Consider the following 22,468-nt stretch of genomic DNA (forward strand, 5'->3'; position numbering starts at 1 on the left):
TAAAAATTTCCCCATCTTTCCTTTAATTAAACAAGAGTCCTATTTGTGAAATTTCTATTTCCCTAGTCTTTGCAAACTGTCTTAATCTTACCCACCACTTTTCTAAATGCAACCTATATAACCAATTTTCAGATTCAGAGTTTGTGTTTTTCTACATTAAACATAACTACCTGTGAAGTATTTTGTGGTATTTCTGCAAAATAAATTATATTACAGTGAATTCGGGGCTCCGTTTACTACCTAAAACAATTGATTTGAATCCATTGCATCCTTGGCATAACAATGTGAATTAAAATGGATATTTCTGGTGATGCTGAAATGAGGTCATGATTTTATGCAAACTCAACCAGAGCAACCTGTGTCTCTATGCATTGCCTGTATTAGTTGCAAGAAGAGTGAGTCTCAACTTTCAAGGAGGCGGAATTATACCTGGAAATTCAACCGACAAGAGCAGGACAGAGCCCTCCTCCCACTCCTCCATCCCTCTAGTAACACGTGTCCTCCAGCCTGGCTCCAGAGAACACAGTATCCAGTCACATTGTGTGTAACTATTGTGTGGCAAAGTGACTTTCTACCCAGCTCCGTGGAGGATACACTAAGATAAGGCAACTCTCACATTTTTAGCAGTTGTATAATGTTTTATAAATTTCAAAGCACACTTATGGTTTTACCCAGAAAAGCAACCCAATATGCTCTCTTTAGTTTTTCTAATTGGAAATAATTGGAAAGTCAAAGCATAAATACACAGAACAGACAATAAGCAAGTTCCAAACTCTACAGCCCCAGCTATAATTGCATTTTCAGTGTTGAGTCAGCCTAACTAGTTTTAAAACTTGACTCTACTACTTACTAAATCTACGACTCTGGATAAATAACTAACACTTCCTGTGCTCAGTTTCCTCATCTGTAAGTTTGGGCTAATTGGAAATTAGCTAGAATTATGCAAGGAGAAAGAAGCTTAATAAGAGCTTGCACATTAGAGCTTGTCCTCTTGGAACACTCTTTCTTGGAAGCCAGTCATTATACAGTAAAGACAACAAAATAATGAAAGACCAGAGAAAGTGAGGCCCCAGAAGGTGAGAGGCTATGGTGGACATTCAAGCCACTACAGATCTCACAGCTGAATGTACCCACCTGAATGATCTCAGCTATACTACGTGGAAGAGAGGAACCATCCTTTTAATCCTAGTACATCCACAGTATTGTGAGAAACGATAAAACATTGTCATTTTCACTACTAAGTTTGGGAGTGATTTATAAGCAATAATAGATAACTGAAGTAGTCAATATATGCTTCTTTTAATATAATATTTAAACCATTTAGATTTTTCCTTTACAATAGATTTTCATGGATTATATTGGTTTAGAAAATAGCAAGTCAAGGGGAGAAGAGAGAGTCTGTAACTGGACCTGAGGATGGATACAGGAATTAGGTGTAATGAGGTAAAGGAAAAAGAAATTATTAATATCTTGCAGAATTTCTCTTAGGCTCAGAATTGCACTTGTTTAGAAACAAAGAAAATTCTTTGGTAAGTATCAAGTAGAATTAGATCTGGCAGCATGTAATAGGGAAAAACACATAGCACACTAACAGTGGCTTAAGTAAGAAAGATGTTTATTTCTCTCGCAATCATAAACAAAATCAAAGGAAGACCGTCCAGAGCTGCTAGGGTAGTGTTTGGTTTTCTGGGACCCAGGCTTCTTCCATCCTGACGCTCTGTCATCTAACGGATTGCTTCATGTTCCATGATGGCTGATCAGCCTCTGTAACTCAGGTCTGAATTTCTACCAGCAGGGGGGAAAACGGTGGCGTGGAGGTAAAAAATGACTGTGCCGAACTTCTGTTTACATCTCAAGGAGAACTACGTTAAATTGCCACACACAGCTCTAAGGAAAGAAGAAAAATGTATAATTTTATATTGCTCTGCAGTGTGGGATGTGAGCACTGCATGTGGCTGATAACTCTTCACGAACTACCTTATTCAAATTACTTTGTGTGAAAGGAGAGTGTGGGTGCATGTGTATTTTTGTATAATTTGGTGAAAAGACAGAATCATATACAGAAAGGTGTGAGGGCAGAGTGACACCAGTGTGAGAGAAGATCCCGAAGCAGAGGTGACTGACGTAATGTAAGCCTCCCGAGTTTTCCGAACAAATTGTGCAGAGGACTTTATGCAACATAGAGATTCAAGCAATCATGTCATTCTTTACTTTTTATTATATAAATTTTGAAACATGGACAAGAGTAGAAGTAATGAGATAACATCTCCCCCCCTGCCCCGCCAATATCCATCACCTGGTTTCAATAACTTCAACACATGGCAAATCTTATTTCCTTTGTACATCACTGACTTTTCCTCCCTCCCAACATTGGATTATTTTAAAGCAAATGCCAGGCATATCACAGGCTAATGTTTTCTAGATCACAAAAGATCAAAGACCCTGAAAGCATCTGGATTGAACGTGGAAAAATGTATAAAGTTAATGATTGTAGAGTCAAAGAGCAGAGTTGGACCGCATTGAGAGAAAACAGTGGATAGTATGAGCAGTTTAGAATTGTATAAAAATGAAATATATGAAGAACTTTAGGATGATTAAGTAACCAATATAGTAGGGAAAGACTGCATGGATAACATAAAAGAAGAGGCAATGGATTTGTGAAATAGTGGAAAAAGACGTACAGAAAGAGAAAAATATTCAGGCTATAGAATATTCAAGGAGTTGCCACTGGGACCACAAATGAAGACTTGGAAGATGAAGACAAAAGGGAAAAGTGAAGAGGTCAACTGCAAACAGCGCTAGTTATTTGTCTAATATCCATTCTCTTTTTTTCTGTTGAGTAACAGAACCCTAATTGTAACAGGCAGCAATGGGTCCTGCTAAAACTGATATATCCCAGCTTCTCCTTTCACACAATGTGTGAAATTCAATGCAGAGAGCATTGTAAAGGCTCTTTACAGAAGGTTCATTCACCTGGAGGGGCTAATTTTTTCCCCTTTTTGCTTTTTATCCTTTTCCCTCTACTTTTAGTGCATAAAGAAGTGATTGCTGGAGTCCCAATGCCCTTATCAGCTATGAAGCAATGTAGAGATGTTGGAGTTTGCATCCGAGCTGACATTGGCTGTGGCCTACTGAACTCTGCATTCTGATACAGGAGAGACAAATAAAGGCCACTTATGTGTGGGAAGGGAGGTCTCTGTCCAATGTAGCCAAGATTAATTTAATTGATATGTGTACAGTGAAAGAAATATAGTAAAAAGTCTTTGAAGGAAGAATGGGAATTTATATTGAGCAATGCAAAATGAATGATACATGTTCCATTGATCAATAGCTGTTGCTGTTCTGTAGACAGTGTCTCTCTTGATTGAATTTTTAGATGAAAAAGTTAGGCATCAAACATTTTTTGCAAACCAGTTCTTCAAAGCTGACACAGAATCAAAGGCTCAGCAGTGTCACCTATTATTACTTATTATTACTATTACTACTAATCTTTTAAAATTCTACAACCCTTTGTCAATTTCACAATCCTTCCATGTTTTGAGTACTTAATATGTACAAATCATGGTAGTAGACATGGCTGGTGGACAAGGCACTGCATGGAATCATTATATCAGGGAAGGCCAAGCAAAAATAGCTACTATTTATTGATGGACTACATTGTATAAGGCACTTACTGAAGCATTTTATAGATATTGTGTCATTTAATTTCACAACAACTTTATGAGGTGATTCTTGTTTTCCCCTCTGTGTTCGGTGGAGAATCCTGAAGTTCAAAGAGATTAAAAACTTGCCAAGTTCACTCAACAAGAAAGCAGAGGCATTGGGATCCAAATCAAGAACTATCTCACTCTCGTGTCTCCAAATAATTCAAAATGGAGAATGTTAAATATTCAAAAAAGATGTAAAAATAGTACAAGAGTTTAGAAACATAAAGTGTATAGAGTCGGGGTTTTTGTTATATTACTACAGAAGAATAAACTTATTCTCAAATAACCTAGCGATTTACCCACCATGCCTTATTTTCCCTCTTATGTTTCCAATACAGGCCACACAAATTATAATTCTTTCTGCCCCTGTCCTTTGTACCACTCACTATATATCCAGCTGCCAAAAATCGTGAGAGAAAGGATATAAAAGGAACAAAGAATATTTACCTCTTGTTGGCCAGTATTGTTGCTCTAAATCCAAAGGACTATAAACAATGGGGAAACCGTTTAAAGGAAAAAAGCTAGTCTTCACCTTCATCCAATCTACCATTTGTGTAATAAATAACACCATGTTAAACACTTTGTGTGACCTAATGGGAAATTCCCCGACTGGTGGAGAAGATTTATGTATGCCCTATGACCAGATCTTAGTAGAGTCACATCATTCTCTCTTTTCTTCTTTGTGGAGCAAGACATCAGCCCCAGGCCAGCAATGAGGGGTTGAATCTTGTTTTAGTCTTGCTCTAGGTGAACATAAATTAGTCCCAATGAAAACTAAGTGGGAAGGATGGAGGGTCGGAGGGAGAATGGGAAAATGCATAAGCAGCTGAAGAGTCAAAAATAGGATTGTCAGGTACAGCATAGGGAATATGTATAGTGATAATATTGCAATTTAACTATGTATGGTTCCAGGTTGGTACTAGACTTATCTGGGGAGATACTTAGTAAGTTATATAAATGTCTAATCACTATGTACCTCTGAAACTAATATTGAATGTTGACTGTAAATGAAAAAAAATAATTAGGATTGTCAGATTGAGCAAATAAAAATACAGGGTACCCAGTTAAATTTGGATTTCAGATAAACAATGAATAATTTATTAGTATAAGTATGTCCCCAAATCCCTAATATTGCATGGTTCACAATAGGCTGAAAAATAGACAATTTATTGTCCCAAATATTGCATGGCACATAGACTCATGCTTAAAAATTTTTGTTTACCTGTAATTCAAGTTTAATTGGGTCCTATATTTTATCTGGTAGCCATTGTCAAAAGGAAGGAAGGAAGGGAAGGAGGAAGAGAAGAGGGAGGGAAGGAAGAAGGGGAAAAAAAAATCTAGCACAGACTTTTCAAAGAAGCTGTTTTTATTTTCCAGTGGCATTCCATTCTGGAATGTTCTGGACATCATGTGTCATGGAATCCCCAAACAAGACTTGTTGGATGATATTAGGTAGTGTCCTTTTGGTATGCTGGTTGATCTTTCATAGTGTTAGTTTTGTTACTTAAAAAAAAAAAAAATCAGCTGTAAATAAAATGTAGTTTTTTGTTAAAAATAAATAAATAAATAAAAATTTAAAAAATTCTAGTTCATTTATCAAGTTTCTTAATTTCAGCTACAAGGGCCTCTCAGAGGTCAAGAGAGCCTGGACCACGATTTTTGTTTCTTTGTTCTAGGTTCCAAGTACAGCAAAATGTAAGAAAGGGTTACGCAGTTTATGAAGATTTTATATATGTTTTCATTTTACAAATTAACACTTATAACTCAATGAAAATACATTTTTTGCTATTCACTAAATAATTATAGAATGTATATTTTAAAATTAAGCCATCACACACTTCAGGCAGTATGGTCAGATAACGGAAAACAAATTTGAAATTTGAAGTTCACTTTGAATCACGTAAGTGTATCCCAGTTACTGTATGTATTTATCATTTGCAGATAATAATAAAGTCTAAATTGGAAGGTTTTTATAAATATAATATTATGCAGGAGGTCAAATGCTCCTCTCTCTCCCTCAACTGACTGGCTCCACCAGCCACACAACAGAGCTACTAATTGCTTGGAACATTTCTCTTCCATTTCATTATCAGGCACGGACAATCACCTTCCAGATTTGCGAACCGTATTCATTTCTTTGGTTACCATCGCAAATTATCACAAGCTCGGTGGCTTAAAACGACACACATTTATTTTCATACACTTCTGGAAGCCAGCAGTCCAGAATCACTTTCCCTGGACTGAAATCACCATGTAGACAGGACCACGCTTCCTCAAGAGGCTCTTGGGGAAAATCCCTCCCTTGCCTCTTCCAGCTTCCGATGGCTGCCAGCATTCCTAGGCTTGTGGCTGAATCACTCCAATCTTTATCTCCATGGTCACATCACCTTCTTCTCTTCTGTGTGTCAAATCTCCCTCTGGTTCCCTATATAGGGACATGCAACTGAATTTAGGACTCACCTTGATGATCCAGGATAATATCCCATCTCTATTCTTCATTTAATCATATCTGCAAAATCACATTATTTATTTATTTGTTTATTTATTTATTTACTTACTTACTTACTTACTTACTTATTATGTTTTTTGCTAAGGTAACAGTCATAGGTTCCAGCAATTAGGACATGGATGTTTTGGGGTCTTTTTTTTGGTGTGGGGGAGATATTATTCAGCCTGCCACAGGGACTAAGGGAACACCTTATACAAAGCAGGATCCCCGAAGAACACAAATTGGCCTGGTGGTGAGCTTAGCCAGGAGTCAGTGTAGCTGGCGATGTTTCTCACTGATTATGAAGAGCTGGAATTCAAATTTGAAGCCTTAGTTATCTCACACACATGAAGTGGTGGGCTTGCATTATGTCCCCTTCATGTTTCAAATGCGGGTCACAGGTGGAGTCCATGATCCCGCTAAAGAAAGCAGATCTGGTGATGTTGGGACCAATCACCTGTCCTCGAAAACCTGGTCTGCCCACATCATTACTTACTGTCCCTTTTTCCTGTTATGAAGCTAAGTACAAAGAAATAAATATGGATTATTTAAAAGTATTTGTTAACATCTCTTAAGTGCAAGGGATTGTGGAAGATCATGTAGCAGGGTGGTTAGAGAGCAGCCTCTGAGCTAGGTTGTAGGAATCCAATCCCTACTCCACTAATTACTGGCTATGTGACCCCATCTCTGTGCCTCTGTTTTCCATCTATAAAATAGTCTCTATTTCATACAGTTGGTGAGGATTAAACGAGCAAATATGTTTAAAGGGCTCGGAGCAATCAATGGTCGGCTGTTATATGATGTTTCTAGCTTAAAAAAGGTTAGCTGCTGTTTATTTCAATGGAGAAACCAAAACGATAATAATAAAATAACAATAATACCTGTGTAAGACCCAAGGATAGCTGAAGCAAGATGCGTGCAAAAAAACAATTTTTTTTCTTTTTTATTAATAAGTGTAAGAGTTAAGGCAAGTTCTACAAGAGGTCTGAGCTTAGGGCTTATTTTTATTTTTTAACCCTGATTTAAGGGGGTCACAGAGTTACATAAGTGGACAAGGAAAGGAAAAAATGCTGTCTTTGGAGGAGAATCAGTTGGGCAGGCTCTTTGTAGAGCTGGCAGGTCGCTTTAGCATGTGGCACTGGGTAGTCAGGGCACTGGGTGTGATAAGTACATGTGGCTAGGGCTAGTCTGAAGAAACATGCCCTAGCACCCACACTTAGAAGCTTCCAACTAAGCAAACTTCAAGTTAGAAAAAGTGGGTAATACCAACAAAGAAAACTTGTTTTAAAGATTACGTTAAGGAATGTATGCGAACTCACCAGCCAAATGTAAAAAAGGTTTTAGTTTTCTGTATGATCTATTTGTTGGGATACAGGCAAACATGAGTGTCATGCGGGGTCTCTGGTCCTGCTCCCCACACCAGAATGCAGGACATGGTGAGGCCAAAAAGCAGCACCCACGGAGCCATGTGTAGGGGGTTCATACCACTATAGTCTCGCTGGTGGCTGGGTTGGAGACACAGCAAGCAGGCTCCACACGATCAACTATCTGCTGTCTGCTTCTCCGCCAACCAACAACCCCTTGCTGACTGCAATCCACTTGCTAACTCAGCCACAGCAGTTCTATCAGTGGCCAATGACTAACTGGTTACAGCTGATGGCCAACCAGTCACAGCTGATGGCCATCTACTACCCGAGCCACCACCTTTCCACGTGAGGCTGAGAGTCTGGAAACTGCTCTCTGGGACCCTGTCCCCACAATAAGATTGAAAGCTTCATTCCTTTAAATATATAAAACCACCAACACTTGCATTGTATTTAAAGGACATTCATTCCTTGAACAGGCTTTTTCTTTCCTTTTTGAGGATATAGTATGTACTGAGAACTATATTAGGAGCTGCTGATAAAGTGTGAGAAAGTTGTGCCTGGAGAAACTTATGGAGGACAGCACATGCAGTCAAGTGAAGATGTAACGGCATATAGGTGGTACTAAGAACTATCATGAAACTAAGAACAGTGCTGAGGGGAACCCTAAGAAAGGAAGTTCTAAATTTGCAGGAACAGGAAAAGTACATATCCAAATAATTCTCTAACAGCAAAACACTGGGGGTGGAGGAGTTTCAGTATAAAATAGCACTGGTTCGAATTGGGCAAAGGAGGGTGTTCTGGAATTTTGTTGGGCTTTCTACAAATGGAGAAAGCTGGGCTGACAGTCCAGCGCCAAAGGCCAGTGCATAGCTGCTTGGTGATTACTAAGGGACACTCTGGAACACACATTTCTATAATATTAAAAGTGACGTGTGGCACAGTGAAACATATATCCTTATATCTAGTACACAATACCCAAGCCGTCGCATTCACAAAATCAAACTAATGGGTTCTGCGGCCTGAAGGGGCCTGAGGCCAGGTGGGTGAGGACCTAAAAGGTCAGTTAGCCTCCATGCACCGTGGGAGCTCCCCTCTGCGGGGAGACCGTGGGGTTTCCAAGCAGAGGTGGGGGCTCCGGCAGGGGAAGTTCAGAGCCGAGGGAGCGGCAGAAGCACGTGGGCTGAGAGGGGTGGGAGGACGCTGACGGCGGAGTAACCGGTGGAAGTGTCAAAGAGGGAGTGGAGGGCTGCTGAGGTGACAGGGTGCGGTCCGTGGGGGAGAAGGCGAAGCGCGAGCGGAGGGCAGAGGACCCACGAGGAGCGGGGCGGCTGTGAAGAGCGTGCCTGTGCCTCTCGGTGCGGTGACAGCGCAGAGCGCGGCGCGGGGCCGGGTGGCCGGGGGAGTTAGCCGTGCTCGCCAAGTGGAGCCCAGCCCGGAGCTGCGCCAGCGCCTTCCGCCGGGGCCCGCGGTGCCAGACACCTGCCGCGTCCGGAGTCTGCAGCCGGAGTCCGGCTGAGCCTTCAGCCCCCAAGTAAGTCTCGCCTTCTCTCTCTCTGGCTCCTCGGCTGAGCTGCGCGAAAAGCGCCCCCGGCAGATTCGGCGGCGTCCGGGGATGCCCCAGCCTCCGGCGCGCCCGGGCGGCGCGGGGACCGGCTCCGAGGCCCCGCCGCCCCGCTTGCCTGCGCGGCGCAGACGGAGGCGGTGGCGGAGTTGTTGGCACTGATGCGACCCGTCTTTTGTGTCTTGCCCGAACCCAGAACCGTGCCAGGCCGGGGGGAGGGGGCGGAAGCCACTTTATGGCTCCTGGCCCCACCTCTTGCCTCCACCCCAAATCCTTCGGGATTTCAATACGCCTCGGACTCGGGCACAAGTGAGTGCCAACCCCCCCCAACTGGGCTAGGGGCATGGGGTGGGCAGCCGGCCGGACCCCCACGCCGCCCACTCTTCAGATTCCTTTTTAGATACAGCACCTTTCACTGGTGGGTGCTGGGAAGAAGGCTGGGTGATCACGGGGCTCTGGGCGTAGGGAACGACCTATGCTCTTGCTTTTCTTGGGTTCTGGAGCGGAGAGGATGGGGGCACCGGGAGCCCCGGAGCCCGGAGTGTCCCGCGCTAGCAGCGGGCTTGCGCGCGACCGGCGAGCGGGCGTTCGCTGGGTGGGTCCCTTGTCTGGTTCATTGTTCGCGGTGACTGTTCTCGGGGCCGGGCTGAGCCACACAGACACCGCTCAGGGGCCGTAGATAAAAGTGACGACTCGCAGGAGTGAGGGGCAGGCTGGAAGGAGGAAAGGGTTTACCCAGTTTGGAAACGGACTTCTCTGGCCTCGGAGGGCAATAGTAGTCGACAGCGAAAACCGCTCCTGAGTGTGAAACTTAGATTCACGGACTCTAATTCATGGGGACAGCGTATTAAACCCTCAGAAACAGGGCGCGGTGTTTTCCCAGTGAAATTGTTTTCAGAGTAACGAAGATCGAGTTTTAAGTGTTATTGTTAATTGGCTGCTTTCTCTCGCTGGCACCTGTTTCTCTTAAAGGTTCCTGGTGGGGTTTGTTTTTTCTCCGTAACCCCACCCCCCAAACACACACACACACACATTTTTTTGAATGTTTATTTATTCTATTTGTGCCTTCAGCCAGTCGAATTGCATAGTTCCAGGAGAAGAATCCGTTTTGAAAAACAAAGTGCAATTTCCACTCTACAAACTGCCAAGTGCTGGCGTAGACATCATTGCTCCCCCGCCCTAGCCGCTCGCTAACATTCATGGAGGCAGACGTGCACCGGCAGTCCAAAGGTGCCCGTCATCCCCACTTGGAGACGCCCAAACACAACCAGTGCATGCTCATTTTGTTGGAGGGTAGGGCACTCTTATTTGAGTGTTTCCATTTCCACAAATGACAAGGATATCACATGTTCGTTAGCCAACTATAAAGGAGAGTGTATATCCCTGAGGAGGATGTGCCTTCTTTTTCTAAGATGCATGTACTGTAATTAGAATAAGCATGTGACAGGTGGGATTTTAAAGAATACATACATATATATATTCCCAGTAGTTACTAACACACTATACTGCCCTGGTTATATTTTACTTTGACTTCCCTGATGGACTTGCTAACTGCATCAGTCTGCTAAAGCCTGGAGTTCCAGCCCCCAGGAGAAATAATATGAAAACCTCTCTCTGACCCACAGTCTGATTCCACAGGGAAAAGCCATGCAGTAAGAGTGTTGCTTAGAGTATGGAAAACTGTGAGATTTAATTCCAAGGTTGAAAGAGGAAGTTAGGTAGAAGATAAATAAAAATGGAAACCGGAGTAGGCATCCAACCCATAGTCACAGCTCCACAAATGTACATATGGAAAGTTCGTTGTGTTCTTTCTCTCTCTCCTTTATCACTTTAATGTTTATGTCTTTAATGGTATTCATCACAGTATCTGTGCCTCTGCTTTGTTATTTGGTTTTGGAAAAAAAAACCTTTTATATTTTCCGTCTATTATTATTTTACATTTTCAATATCAATAGTGCTCACTGAATGCATAGGATTATCTTTCAGACTCTTCTTTTGTTTGTTTGCTTGCACACCATGTTCAACTTAGTACAGGACCACGTGAGCAATGAATCAACCAGGTTCTAATGAAGGTTAAGACCTGGAAGGTATACAGCTATGTATAAACTGTATATTCATTTAAGCACCTTCCCACATGACCAGTTGTTGCTAGTTCCTTGTTCATCTTCTGAAGTCTTCAGACTCCACAAATTCTTGCCTAGATTGATTGCTGCACTAAATCTTGATTGTACAAAGAACAGGACTTAATTATTTTGGTCTCATTTATCAGTCAGCAATGTTTAGTGTTGCCAATTTAATTATATTATTGAAATATGCATGACTTCAAAGTATGCTGAAAAAGGTCCTTTTAAACTTGTTCTTCATAAGAGAAAAAAAAAAGTCCTTGTGAAGCCATAATTTCACTGCTGCGAGGCCCCCTAGCCATTTGTGTTTATTGAGTTTACTGTTCCACATGAAGAAAGAACCATTGTTTTGTTGTCTAGGAGCTGAAGGAAGATGGAAAGTGAGAAAAGAAAATCAAGCACTTTAAAATGCTATTATGTTCTCTACTTGGGAAAATATTTTTTTTAAGTAAATAGTGATTATTTTTTTAAGGATATACTAAAATCTTACTAAAGGATCTTGAATAAAAGAAAATTTCAGGATAGAAATTCTAGCTGTTACAACTACTCACAAAATGTTGGTGTTCACAAACACATGTATTTTCGAACCAACCTCATAACACATTTTCTTATTTCCATAGAATTATAAAGTGTTATTAAATTATTGTCATTAAAACATTGAAACCTCATCAAAATCAATATTTAAATACACTGTCTTTTTGCAAGTGCTTTAATTGTAATAGCCTGTTTGTTAACATTAAAAAGAACATCATTGATGTCATGGTGTGCTTTGCATTTTAAAATAGTAGCTAATGAATTACAAACATTCATTACTCCACAACCACTTGCTGAAATTTCTCAGGACCCCCAAATAGAGAATTATTTGTACTATATACTATCATTCAGACCCTTGCTGAGTTTATGTTCATCCCCTTTTCTTTTTCAAAATTAATTTCCTTTTAAGTTAATAGTCCATTGGCTCTGAATCTTTTGTTATTTTTTCCCATGTCATAAATTTATTTGTAAATATCTTCAACTTTGTATGGTTATGGGGCTTCCTGTTGAAAACATGTGGGAATCAGTGTGGGGAGGAATGGAGAGAGAAAGAATAACTTTTATTAAACCTGGAAAGAGAGCTTAATACAGGAAAAGAAGGGTAGGTTTCACTGAATACAATTCATTGAGGAATACTTCTTTGACTTTTAGAAGTTGAAACTATGTAGCACATAATATACCTTTGAGTAATTCAGGTACTAACTTCATTTATTATAAGGCAAAGTAATAGAGTATCATAATGTCTTTACTTTGTTACATTTGAATAACTTTAATTCATCCTAAGTAGTGAAAACTACCCATTGTTTTTTTATGCTATTTTTTTCCTCCAAAGGATAGGACTTTGGTGGGGAGTTGAGAGGGGAGGGAGCGCTTTTCTATTTATGTAAAAATGAAAATTGTCAACATTCATTTTGGAAACGCTTTATTTAAAAAGTTTAGTTTCTTCTGTAAGTTTAATGCTTATTAAATGTTTACTGAGGAAAATAAAGTTTGACATTTCTCATAACCACATGTAACCAGAAACAAATTAAGTGATTCAAATAAGTGTATTTAAATCTTAAATTTACTTTTACTTCCCAATAAACTAACATAAAGAAAACGTATTGAATTAGGTTTTATTTTTAATAATATTCACTTAGATTCTCTTGAAAATAAAGATTAGCATGATTAAATAATAAAAATGTAAAAATTTGTGAATGAAAATATCAGGCAATGCAAATTAATGATTGCATATGCTTTTGATATACGGCTTTTTTTTTATAAACTGGTGTTTTTTAATCTCAAGGGTAATGTGAATTTTTTTAAACTGATCACACTTTCTCTTTTGCTTTGGCCACTAGAAAGCTCAAAGCCAATCCAGGATCTAATTTATTGATCATTTAATGCTCTGTGGAATGCATATGCATGTTATCGTTTTCAATAACCTTATCTTTTACTTATGTATGTATTTTCTCAGTTAAACTGTTTATTTTTTTTTATTATGGAAGAAGACAGACCATTAAAGTTAACATGAATAAATGTTTAGAAATACAATCAAGTCTGTAAATATTATTCAGGTCTAATATTGCAAATGATGAGGGGATATTAGGAAAATTAAGATATGATTTCTGATCCAAAGATATTCTAGCTGGATAGAGAAGCCATAAACACATAACAAATTAGCTAATAATGAGTTGCATTTATATATATATATATATATATATATATATATATATATATATACACACACACATCTTTTGCATTAAATTGAAAGCTTATACCCTATCTTTAATGACGATTAGCTCCCACTTTCTAGAAAAACACTATTAATAGTACCAACCAAAAGCAAAGTAACCACATATTTTTATTAGAAAGAATTCCCCTGTGGGTATACTGAACTCCAAATAGACTGAGAATGTTAACATGAAAATAAATGTTGGAAATTTCATTGTGATTTTATTGTAGTGGAGACTTCCAAACATTTCTCTCTCTCTCTCTCTCTCTCTCTCTCTCTCTCTCTCTCTCTCTCTTTCTCTCTCCTCTTCTCTTCTCTTTTCACTTCACTTCTCTTCACTTCTCTTTTTCTTTTCTTTTCTCTTTCATTGGCTTTTCTGCTTGATGTCCAATCAGCCAGTGACTGGACCTGATTGACAGGTGTGGCAATTCTGATGGCAAGCCAGATCCTACCAGGATGGGAGCTTATGAAATTTCTGGCTATAAATACATTTGTTCTAAGTACTGTACTTAAATACAGTAGTTAAGTTTAAGTGCCCACTGGTTGTTCCCCTTTGTACTTGAATCAACAACCATTTTCAGCTTTCAGAAGGGGCCTCCCATAAAACTTCTTTTTAACGGTAAAAAAAAAAAAAGAAAGAAAGAAAGAAAAAGCTCAGGGAGAGGAGAATAAAAGTAAACAGCTGAAAAAAAATTAGAACTAAATTATTCACCCAGGGTGACATGTTTATGGCAAAGGCCACAAACTTTGAATTAAACTTAAAATCTAACCAGCTACCTCTGAGTATAAACTGAGTCTCATCTTCTGTCTCCCACATAGACACCATTTTTTCCCAGACATCTTAATTACACTTAATGTTAAATATAATTTAAAGTCTAAAACGTAATCTGTTGTCCTGAACCGAAGCAAACTTTCAAACAGACAATGATAAACACTGATCATTTAAACTTGGCCTTTTTAAAAGCACATTGGATATAATGAAAATCTGTGTATTAGTTCAACTTACTTTGCTTTCAATTATGATATAAATAGTGCATAAAGCTTTAAAATTTTCATCAAGTTAATGTTTCACTGACATGCAAATTAACTACTGACACCTAAGGTGCATGCCATGTGATGATTCCTAATTGGCAAGTGAACCTCAGAGGGTTATTTATAGATTACATTGCAACAAAGTGCTGGAGTAAATTCTCATTGTGCAGCTCAATTCAAATTGATGTTTTACTTTTGATTCTCTTTACTTTTTGCACATCGCTTTTGATCTCTAAAGCCTCTCAGAAATAAGCTACCTAAGGTGATAAATATATAATTAATAACATTTGGGCAGATAATTTATCTTCAAATTATTCCTAAGGTATTTGGTGACCAATTAATTATTATTCACCAGCTTGTTCAAGTATGACTAACTCTTGGGGCTGTGAATTTGAACTCAAAAGATTTGGTAACATCCATTTCCATCCAGGACACAGGATAAATGTTCACACAGAAAAAAAAAGTGAGGAAGAAACTTGAACATTTATCAAGTGAATTAATTTTTTAGAATAGCTGCCTCTAAAGATCTAAGTGGAAATCCTATTTTATTCTCTAGTGGCAATTGAGTTTCTTTTATCTCTACTTTCTATTACATTTTGTGTATGAAGAATGCAGTGAGAGAATTGTAATGTATCCGCAATTTCCATACTATGTTATTAGGTAGAAATTTGGCCTTTTTTTAAAAAATTTATTGGGGTGATGATTGTTAGTGAAATTACATAGATTTCAGGTGCACAATTCTATATTACATTATCTATAAATCCCATTGTATGTTCACCACCCAGAGTCAGTTCTCCTTCCATCACCATATATTTGATCCCCTTTACCCTCATCTCCGTCCCCCCCCTTATCCTCTGGTAACCACTAATGAGAATCAAGAACTCATAGAAACAAACAATAGTTTAGTGGCATTTCCTTTCTTTATTCCATGTCTGTGTTTGCCTAAAGGTAGAACGACTAAATAAAAAATGAAAAAGTACTTCTTTTATTCTGCACATTTTATGTTCAGTATGGGTTTTATACACAATCCAGAGGCATAGATATATAAGCTATAATTTCTGCTTACAAAGATATAACTTATTAGAGAAGTTTACAATTTATTTTACCTTTAGATATTTTTTCATGCTATATTCAGCCTGGAATGTTCTACTTTCCCTACCAAATTGGTGAAATGCCTATCTTTTCTTAAAGATTTATTTAAAAGACTCATTCTGAAGGAATCCCCATAGTTGGATTTGCACTTAGCATTTTTTTTTTGGAAGAGTATGTGTGTGTGTGTGTTTTACAATCATAGTGTAAACATGAAAATGTTTCAAAAATCTCAATAATTCTATACAAATATAGTATGTATTATAATTATTACTATCATTCTAAAGCTAAAGAGACAAACTAAATGTTGGATCTAAGCTACATGTGGAAATGAATACTTTCTTTATTTCTAACTCTTTTGACTAGTAAGCAGTTAAATAATTTGTTTTCAGGCCTGTTACTTTTTATTGACAAATGCATTCATTAGTCATGTAAGGTATGGTGTGTGTATGATCAAGGCAACTTGATTTCTTGATGGTGAAGGTTTATTAGGAAGTTCATTCCTTAATTAGGAAAAACTCACTTTCATTAATAAACACTTACTGAGAACTTACTATGCACCAGGTTTTTGAGATGGGAAATGAACATTAAAAAAAAAAAAAAAAAAAAAAAAAAAGATCAAACAATAACAAAGGTCCCTGCCTTGAAGGAATTTACAATCAAATGGGGAATAGAGATACAGACAACAAGATAGGTGAAATGATAGAGATCATCATGAGGTACTGGGGGAACTATGAGATACTTCAGTGTTGGTGGGTGGAAGGAACACACAAAATTTAATGGGGGATTTGAAGCAAAAAGGACAAGCAGAAGTCTAGCAGGTGAAGAAGTAGTGAATGGGGGTCTCTGGCATGGAGCTGCTGAAAAAAAGAGAAAAGTGAGGTACACATGGAAAATCCAATGTCCAGCAAGCAGGTATCATACATTAGACTCAAGGCCAATAGAGCTGTCTGGAGATTGTCAATTGATGGTCATTAGTGTCAATTCAAAGCCAACAGAAATCCCAAACTTAGGGTATGGTGAAGAAGGAAAGTTTATTCAATTGTGATACAACTCAATTATGAAGTAGCATGGCTCTGGAACAGCAAGGCTGTAAGGAGGCCCTAGACAGGCCCTTTCTAGATAGACAGCTCTGCTATGCTCTGCTCCACCTGCTCCAGTCTGATCCATTCTGCTCCACTGAGCTGTCTTCATTCGGTGTTTCAGCTCCAGCCAGGGAAATGTAGTCTTCAGTCTTTGGTGGAAAGAGAAAGTGTACTCCCAAAGCCAGAGGGTAGCTGACTTATACAGAGAGAGATCTCTGCCCCTGGTCCCTGATTGGTCCATCCTCATGCAAATAAGGACTCCAAATCTTCAAAGTTTGACTGGTCCAAAAAGCACTGTTCTGATTGGTCAGAGTGGAACTGTTCTGCTTGGTCAGTGACGATGCTAATAGGGATATATCTACACAGCTCTGATTAGATGAGGAAAGTCTCAGTCCTATTGGTTGAAATAAAATTCCAGGAAGTCCTTTATAAGGGCTGGCTCAAATGGCAGGAACACAATGCAGGCAAGCAATTCAGTGCAAGCTTGTCCCTGAAGTGTGGTTTGTGTAAGAGACCCCTGTTTAGAAAGGGCTGCTAGACTCTGCCTTTGAATTTGAGCCCAGTTAGCCACCAGGAGCCTTTCTTGGTAGGTATGTTCTTTCTCAGGGTCCACAAGATCAAGATTTGGAAATTTAATCCTGATTAAACCCAACTCTTATACTCTTGCCTGCACTCATGCAGCTGAGAACACCTAAGAAAAAGTACGTAACAATGGTATCAATTCATATTCATTAATCTTAAATGGGTTCTTGAAGTTATCAGGTAATCTTACTGTACTAGCCTACTCTATTCACTCCCCTGGGAAACTATATCATACTTGCTACTCTCCTTAAACACTCAGTACCTCTGTCTGCACTCTCACTCTCAGATGAAGGCCTTCCTTCCTGTTCACTGATGTATGTGAAGCAATCAGAAATCCACGGACACCCACAGCCACATTTATCCACTACTGGTATTTTAACTGTTACATTTTAGTGGAATATGATGTAGAAATGTGTAAATATAATGTATCAGTGAATAAAACTATTTCTTTATACCTTGAACTTCCATGTTTATTTGCTTAGCTTTGGGAAATAATGAGGACTGGAGTCAAAGATGTATGTAAAGTATGTTACTTAGAATAGTGAAAAAGCAGAAACAACAGACCTTCGCTAAGATAGAAAAAAACAACAGACAATAAAATACAAACATCATTTAAAAATATTTTTTTGAAAAAATAGTTATTGACAAAGTAACAATAAATAACATAATATAAAAAGAAAAAAAAAACCTGTACATAGTCCATGATATGATTTTCTGTAAGTACGTAGAAAAGGCCAGAAAAATAAGTGAACCATGTTAAAAAGTTGTCTCATTGGACAATGAGTTGAAAATTGTTCTGTATAGCAAATCCTTTGAAAACATACTCAGCTTAGCAGAGAAAACTTTTTGATGGGAAGAGCCTGGTAACATAGAAAATGTCTGTTGAATAAACACAATAATGAAAGCCATCTCTGTAATATGATTCAACTGTCACGGAAATATTTGTCCCCACCAGGCATTCTCCTTGCCTGCCATATCCAAGCCATCAAAGCTCATAGAATTTACTGCTAAAATATATCACAAATCTATTTAATTTTTACCATCTCCACTGCTGTCCTTTTGGAGTAAGACACTATATTTTCTAGCCTGGATCATTGCCTTAGCTACCAGCAGGTTATTCCACTGTTGCTTTTGCAGAAATTATGATCTGAGAGGCAGCATTGCATAGTGTTTGAAGCATGGACCCCCATGGATAGGCTACCTCAGTATGAATCCCAGCACTGTCACTTACTAGCTGTGAAGCTGGGGGCAAGTTACTTAACTTCTCTTTACTTCCATTTTCCCATCGATAAAATTGAGGATATTAGTACCTATCCATGTAAGGTTGGTATGAGTAGTAAATGCATGGCTGGCATAAAGTAAGTACTATTATCTGTTAGTTATTTGTCAAGACCTAATTAGATTGTATCTTTACTATCCTACACTTATCCAAGTACTGCTCATTGCAGTTTAAATTAAATCCTTATGATTATCTGCAGCAACTTCAAATCTTGCCACTGTCTGTTCCTTCACTATTTTCCATGGTTCCACCAAGTCCCATTCTGTCACAGGGCCTTTGACCTGCTGTTCCCTCTGCCTGGAAAACTGTCATATGACTTTCCCCCCAGCTGTTTCTTGTCCTTCTTGTCTCCCTATAGCTTCTGCCACCTCCTCTAAGAGACCTTCCCTGACTTCTACTCATCTAAAGCACACTTCCTACTATGCTTTTTTCACTCTTGATACCTTGTTTTCTTAATAGACCTTGATACTATTGGAATGTTTTATTTGTTTGTTTGTTAACCCTTTTCCCTCTATCTGACCACTAGAATTTAAATTCTGTGAAACAAAGATAATGTCTGTCATGGTCACTTAGTATGCCCCCCCCCAATGCCAGCAGAGGGTCTGACATGTAGTACTTATTAGGCAACTGAATAAATATTGGATGGGTGACTGAGATTCTAAACATTATAATCATGGAATTGCATTTCTAGAAGGGCTAACATATTTTCAAGGTCTATATGTCGTTAAAGAGATACAGAAGGTTAAGTTATTAACACTTGTTATATTTAACTCTGGTCCACAGAACTTTAAAAACACTTGTCAGAACATAAGTGCATTTTGAAAGAGGTAGAGAGTTTAAAAGTGCAGAGAGGGGTGGGAGAAAGGTAGGTGGATTGGGGGACTCTAGACCCAAACATGCTTCAGGCCAGGGACAGCCTAAGTGGAAACTGCAGTTTTGGGGTTACAGGGTGGGTATGGAGTGAGGTATTGGAGTGTTTATAGTTCAGGCATTCCAGAGGAAATATCAGACCAGCATTTCACAAAGAACCATGTTTAAAATACTGCATAAAGTAACATCAAAAGTATTTTACTTCTCGATTTAGAGAATGTTGAATAAGACTCTGTCACAATGCCAAAATAAGTGGATTAACAATTTTTTAAAAGTCAAATTAGTTATTTGATCCATGAAAAAACAAACCAAAAAAACAACACTGTTTTTTTTCCTTCAATTCAGCTGGTTTTTAAAACGGAAGTCAGTCAAACCAGTGTACATGTATATGTGAATGTGTATCTCTTCATTTTTTTTTTCCAGAAAGGAAAAAACTTCTGGGAAAGATGCTTTCATGTACTGCTTTTGATCATAAAAATTGCAAAGGCGTGGAAAGTTTTTGTGTCAAGTGATGTTCCCTTTCTCTTACCAGGAGGTGTCACTACAGCTCATTCAAACTCACCAGTGCATTCTGTGGGACACACTAGTGCTAGTGTTTCATCCGAATGTCAGTACACAGAAAGTTCTCTAAGATGTTGCCCAAAGAAAATTTGATGAAAAGAGAATTCTTTCCAGGTGCCTATTTCTCCTCCAAATAATTGTTCTTATCATGAACTTGCTAGAAACTTAAAGACTTGTTTAATATTTTGAAAACAAATGGAATTCTTACTTTTTCTTTGACTGTGGAGTGGCCACAGTGAAGAACAAGGTAAAGGAGGAAAGATAGACCTACAGAAACATGAAAAGTAGAGTGAAACAGAAATGTTTCCAATGATAACATGATTCTTGAAGATCCATGAACACAGAGTTCTCTCACTCACCTGACTTGCTTTGTACTGTCCCGTCCCTACCTCTCTTCTCTGCCCAAATCAGACCAGCTTGTACTGCCAGAGCGGTTATAATTTAAACAAAACCAACTACTGTGTTTCCCCGAAAATAAGACCTAGCGGGACAATCAGCTCTAATGCGTCTTTTGGAGCAAAAATTAATATAGTAAAATAAGAGTGGGTCTTATATTATATGATATATTATATGATATAAGATCCGATCTTATATTAATTTTTGCTCCAAAAGATGCATTAGAGCTGATTGTTCGGCTAGGTCTTATTTTCGGGGAAACAGGGTACTCTCTGGTGTTGAGCTAATACACTATCCCAGGTCTTTTACACACATAATTTGTATCCCCTCTCATAACATTTAGTGCTGTTACTAAAAAATATTCAAGTAAGGAAAATGAAAATTATAAGTTACATGATTTGTATTTGTAGCTATGATTTGCCCACAGGTTCATCAGATTTTAGAAGCACACCATAGTTCTTCCATGAGGTCCCTTAAGAGTCCCTTCCACTGGAGACTTTATTAACATCTTTTTTACCCCTGACAAATTTAAATATCCCTTCTCTGAGTCCCACGAACACCTGGTGCTCACCCCATGTGAACACTCATCATGACTGGGCCACAACCCTCTATTTTCTTCTGTCCCTCTTTACCTAGAGTTGGAGCACTTTGAGAGTGGATACTATGTCCTATCCCTAGAACAGAACATGAGCTCCCTAATGTTGATCAACTGGATGGGTGAACAACAGAAAAGGTGCACCCAAATCTAGGTCTCCAAGGTGTGTCAGGGTATGGATGAGGGAAACATGGAGGGCAATAACCATTGAACTGCTTGCCTTCGCCTGCTGATACTGGCTTCACTTACTCCATAAGCAACTGAACGATGAAGAGGAAAGTCCCATCATTTTTGGACTGAGGAAGAACAGGGTTAAGAGTCCAAGAAGGAGGGGATATTCAGCACAGCCCACCTTATAGCTCTAGTACCCGAGGGGAAAAGACTGGCGTCAGAGGAGCTGTGCTTTCTGCTGACCTCCAGGTGGCAGCATGGCCCAGCTGTCAGAGACCAGCTCGGTTCTTGGGCACCCCTAAAGCTCAGGGACTCAGAACAGTTTTCGGGGCATTTAGTGCCCTGGGAATGATTAATGGTGCTGCCCCACTCACTGCACCCTGAGGGTATTTGAGCCTGCAGCATTTTGAAAGCTGCAGAGAGACTTCCTGGGCCTCTGTCTGATAGAAGGGGCTGCAACATTTTGGACATTGTGTCCCTTCAGAGACATCCTGGAGGCCCTTTTGTTGTGCTCAGAATGCAATATTTGGCAAAACGTTTCAAAGAGGAAAAAAGACCGTCACCACCACCCCTAAAATATGGGGAAATTGAACAGTCTTAATGTTTTTTCAGAGATTTGGTTTGCTGTGCATTCCATCTTCTTTTTTCCTTCTTTGATTCTGAGATAATATTCCTTTCCACCTGACTTAAAGCAAATCCTCTGGAAGGTGGCTTATGTTAATTGACTGAGTACTTTGAAAGAGGCAGGCAGAGCTACGTATAATGTCTTTATTTAAATAAGCTGTAAGCCTTTTCATATTGTAAGCTGAGGTATTTAAAAGTAAGATGATTGGAAATTTCTAAAGTTGCACACAATTCAAGAGAATGTAAAACTTGTTAGAATGAGCAACTGACACAAGGATACAGAGTCCGTTTATTCTAAATATACATGTAATATCAATTATACAAGACAACCAACAAAAGATCTTAAGCTTGTCGGGTTGGGTTTATGTGACTGCTTTTCATTAGAATTTTTAGTAACTGGGAAAAATGCCAGATTCTAAATGCTGGAAAACAGTGTCATGAATAGGATATACTAGTAGATCTTAGCACTGTTGGGGGAAAAAACCATTTACAGATACAGAAAACTTTTGTCTATGCAACTAAATGGGGAATCTGAACCTCTACTTTCTGTAGTTTGAATTTAAATACCTCGGGTGGTTACTTGCAGGCAGTGGTTCGTAGTTTCTTCAGTGAATTCCTTAATATCACCTTGGTACTTTTGAGAACATCGGTTCTTTCTCCAAAACTGTGAGATTTTACTCTCATCACAGA

At 38.9% G+C, this 22,468-nt stretch overlaps 1 protein-coding gene across 6 annotated transcripts in view; it reads left to right on the forward strand.

The window, feature by feature from the left end:
• Nucleotides 1-8,794: 8,794 nt before the first annotated feature.
• SEMA6D (semaphorin 6D) overlaps nt 8,795-22,468 on the forward strand; it is a gene marked incomplete at its 3' end in the record, with an annotated part of 573,645 nt that continues 559,971 nt past the window's right edge. For 5 of the 6 annotated variants that reach the window (XM_081049652.1, XM_081049648.1, XM_081049641.1 and 2 more), the window contains exon 1: nt 8,795-9,093. The remainder of the gene's footprint in view (nt 9,094-22,468) is intronic. The other variant, XM_081049650.1, reaches the window with a different exon arrangement.

This window comes from Rhinolophus hipposideros (genome assembly GCF_964194185.1).
Source record: "Rhinolophus hipposideros genome assembly, chromosome: 5".
NCBI classification, from domain to species: domain Eukaryota; kingdom Metazoa; phylum Chordata; class Mammalia; order Chiroptera; family Rhinolophidae; genus Rhinolophus; species Rhinolophus hipposideros.